This window comes from Drosophila busckii, chromosome X (genome assembly GCF_011750605.1).
Source record: "Drosophila busckii strain San Diego stock center, stock number 13000-0081.31 chromosome X, ASM1175060v1, whole genome shotgun sequence".
NCBI classification, from domain to species: Eukaryota; Metazoa; Arthropoda; class Insecta; order Diptera; family Drosophilidae; genus Drosophila; species Drosophila busckii.
Genome location: NC_046608.1, coordinates 8,674,705 through 8,679,166, shown reverse-complemented (window position 1 = coordinate 8,679,166; position 4,462 = coordinate 8,674,705). Strand labels below are relative to the sequence as shown.

Genomic DNA, 4,462 nt, shown 5'->3' with positions numbered 1-4,462 from the left:
AATCAGTTTATTAAGCAATTTGTTATTACTTATAGCTGCTGTAATTTACTTTAATTAAGTGGCATAAGCAACTAACGAAGCTAATCACTTTCAACACACATACTAATGCACATAATACACCCTCAGCGTATGTGTGTGTGTGTGTGATGGCAACCCCCTTGCTTTAGCTATTTATAGAATTTTAAAGCGCAACTGTTGCTCAACTGTTGCGCTTTGTTTCTGTTTTGGGCCAACGAGCATCAGTTGGTTCTATGGTGTAATGGTTAGCACTCTGGACTTTGAATCCAGCGATCCGAGTTCAAATCTCGGTAGAACCTAAGCGCAGGCACCGAATCTAAATTTGGGTCGCGCTTGGTACATTTTTTTTTATTGTACAGTTAGGCAATTCATTAATTTGATATGCGCTTGGAGTACATCAAACAAATCCTTAGTTAGCCAACATTAACTATTTGGTTTATAAGCCATAAGCGTGGTTTTGGCAATGTTTGAAATAGGCCTCGAAGAGCCCACCAAATGTTAAGTTTCAACAATTTTTGACGGCCCTTTAATGGCCTCGAAATAGTGGCAATGCGATTATTTTGGCGCTTGGCAACAGCGCGCCGCAGCTTGTTAGCCAACTTAAGTGTGCGTGTGTGTGTGTGTGTGTTAGGCCTGCAAGGCAAAAGTAAAAGTTTTGGACGCCGGAAATGTTAACACAATTTTCTCAAACTGGACATACGAATTGGCCAGGTTAGTCGATTGTACTTGTCGGTGTTGGCCGCTTGCTCAATTAGCAAAAATGCCAACGGAGCTTTGTTTAGGCCTCAATGGACATGGACATGGCCATCATCATAATGACGAACGCGCTTAGATAAAAAAAAAACTGGAAAAACTAACAAGCAACAACAGTAATAATAATAACAACAACAACCAGTTACAGGCTTGAATTGCCTACAAGCTTTTTTTTAGTTTTGTTTTCTTTGCTAGTCCCTCAAACATTACAAGATTCATTCATTTATAACGAATTTCAACATTGAAATGTTCAAATTTGTTTAAGTGAGCAGCAGCAGCAGCAGCAGCCAAGGCTTGACTAGAAATGCTTCTTGGCCATAAGCGTGTGGCTTATATCTCTCACTAAGTTTTAAACAAATCATCATTCATGTCGTCGTCGTCGTCTTGGTCGTCGCTGTGTCTGTCAGTCTAAAAACACATTAGTTCGTAACTTAATTAATGCTTTTGTGTTAATTGCCACAGACATAAAATAATACAAGTTTCTTCTTAACTAAAAATCTTCGACATGGCATAATGAAACCACGAAGCTGTAGCTAAAGTAATGACTACATTATAATTTCGACAATTTCTTTGTCTTAACCCCATAAGCTGCTTTTCAAGTTCTAAACACAATTGTGCAATTAACTAAATGCATAATGCATATAAACAAGTCAATTGCAATTGCATTTGCTGCTGCTGCTGCTGCTGCCATCAATTTCCAAATTTGTTGGCAATCGAATTTTCATTTCGGCGTTGACAGCTCTCTGCAGTTTTTTACTTTTATGGCTATTGATGTCATAGTCATAAATAAATGAAAAAAAAACACAACAAATAAACAAGTGTAATATTTTTTTAAATTTTTTCTTTGAAATATTTTTGCCAAAGTGTAAGTCACAAAAAATATACAAAGCAAAAAATATACGAAACAAATTTTCAATTGAATTTGAATTTAATATGCATTATTAAAATTATTTTTAGATTTTTTCTAGCTACAATATTTTTAATATTTTACGTATTGCATTTCAAGCTTGCTAAATTTAAAAAATAAAGCAAACGCTAAACTTAATTTAAATAAGCAAAAGCATAAATTTTGAAACTAATTTTCAATTAAATTTGATTTGCATATATAATATTACATTTTTATGTCAAATTAGAAGTATATTCATTTATTTTTTATACTTTACAAATTGTTTTACAAGCTTGCTAAAGCTTTTAAATAATTTAATACTGCATTTATTTTTTTGCAAGTGTATTTCAAGCAAGTCAAAGTTATAAATAATTAATTTGCCACAGATTTTCCTTTTGTGCTATTAAGAGACATCAAAACTGTTTTAATAAAGGCACAATTAGTAGTTGGCCTATACTAAAAGCCGTTAACAGCTCGCTTAGTAATGACTTTGCGATTTCAACTGTAAATGGCCAAAATGCAAGCACAGCCCACACAGAAAGACAGAGAGAGAGAGAGAGCGAGACAGAGACAGAGACAAGCAAGGAGGCCAAAGTGCCGTGGCCAAAATAAAAATCGATGCCGTCTGAGTGGGTTGGACAAGTTGGCCGACAAAGCCAACTGCCGGGCCAGGCCAGGCCGGCCGGCAAAACCAAAAGACGATGACGCCATCTGCTGTATATATATCTATATATGCTATGCACATATATGTGCATATATATGTTGTCACTGATACAGTCAGCTGTGCCCGCCTGCCAAACCCCACCGCTTGGTTATGGCCACTTTTAAAAGTATATTTGGCTAGCTGCGTCTTTATGGCCAGGCCAGCACACAATTTGTTGCTGTTGTTGTTGTTGTTGGAAAAACACAAATGCATTAGCATTTGGGCATGATTCATGCCGCTGGGCAGCAGACAATGCATTTGTGAATTTATATTTTTCAAAATTTCAAGTGCCAGACTCAAGTGCGCAACATTTAAACATTAAAAAAGAAAATAGCTTACAAAAAACCAAAAAAAAAACTTTGTAAATTAAGCAACAAAAAAAGGTCGAAAAACCTTTTCGGCGAAAAATGAACAGATTTGTATTTGATATGCGAGGCAGCACGTCTCAAACAAGCTGCACCCCCCAGCCCCGCCCCCCCCATCCCCAACACAATTGTACCCTTTATCTAAAAAAGAAAAAAAAAACGCTTGTTCCGCACGTCTGTCCAGTTTCTGTTTTAGTTTTTTTTTTCCCCATTTTTTCTGCGGTTCCGCAGCCCCGTGTGTGTTGCTGTAATTCGCAAGCAATTAAAAGCCTGACACGCAACCGCTTGGCAACAAACTTGAAACACAAAAATCATAAACTTACACACATAAATCTAAATACACAAAGCATTCAAACCATATGTACAAAATATGCCTCAACTTCAAGTCATACACAATTCCAAAATCCATCTACACACGTGAGTCTGCGTGCGTGTGTGTGTTAGGCCTACATTTAATATAATTATCAATGATTAATGAATTGTTTAAGCAAACATTTTGTGTGCGCGTTTGCGCGCAGATTTCGCTTTTATTTTTTTCTTCTTTGTTTGGTATGTCCATAAATAAAATCCAAGCCCAAATGCTTCAAATCAAACATAAGCGTTTGGCTGCTACAGTTTGTCAGGTAAGCAGAAATAAACTAAAGTGCGTGCTGCATAGAGAGCGCAGCTTATCGATAGTATCGATGACAAAGCGCACAGATTTAATAAGTAGTAAAATTAAACAGCGTATTTAGTATTGTAATCAATATCGATAGTATCGATGACAATTTAAATAGCAAAACATTTTAGTTTCATAATTTAGAAAACTAAATACCATCTAGATGTTGATAATCGATAAACAACGCAAGCCCTTATATATGTTATTTATGTTGCGTATATCGATTTATTTACACAAGCCATTTATATGTTTTACAATTTGGCTCAGTATTTAATATCGTAGCCTAGCAGCTATAAATAATATCATTATAAATGTTGAGCACTCATTTAGATATTTGATAATTATGCTTTCAAAACATAAGTTTCACTTTACTTGGCTCTATATTTAGTGCTTATCGATAGTATCGATAACATTATAAATAGCATTGTGCTAATTATTCTCTGCTTATACCTTATCGATAGCATTATAAGCATTCTATACAAATTTCACTTTCAGCTTGTTGCCCAGCCCAGCTTAGAGTAGCTGCTTAGTCTTTTTAGTTGCATCCACTACTTGTTGGACCCATCAATGCAATTAACATTGCAAGGTGGCAGTTTTGCTATTGACCGATCTGTCTTTCTGTCTGGGGCGTGGCTGCTTTGGTACTAACGCAATTGCTTGCTGGCCTGGCCTAATGATGCCGCCGCCGCCGCCAAGCAGCAGCAGCAGCAGCAGTGAGGTAGAAAAAACGTTTTTCTAATTGCCACACATTCAATTAAGCAGCGTGTGAATAGGAGCAGCGCCTGTGACGCCCTTTTAAGGGCACGCCCCTTAGGCTGGCTGCAGCCTTTTTGGGTCCAAGCGCTACAGCTGGCTGCAGAGCGGCTTGGCCTGAAGCGGTTTAGCTTAGAGGCTCAGCTGGGGGTCAAATGGCTAGCGGGCAAACACAAACACACACAGAGTGAGACTGTATTACATGTGTGTGTGTGTGTGTGTGTGTGTATTTACACTGAAATTTCATTTCAATAATTTGAATTTCAAATGATTTTCGCAATAGGCCGCTTGGACTATCGACGAACACGCGTTTGTTTTTAATCTAA

At 37.2% G+C, this 4,462-nt stretch overlaps 1 non-coding gene across 1 annotated transcript; it reads left to right on the top strand.

Moving 5' to 3' along the window:
- The first annotated feature begins 245 nt into the window (after nt 1-245).
- Trnaq-uug lies at nt 246-317 on the top strand. The gene has a single exon. It is a non-coding gene; the product is annotated as a tRNA-Gln (tRNA).
- The last annotated feature ends 4,145 nt before the right edge of the window (nt 318-4,462 follow it).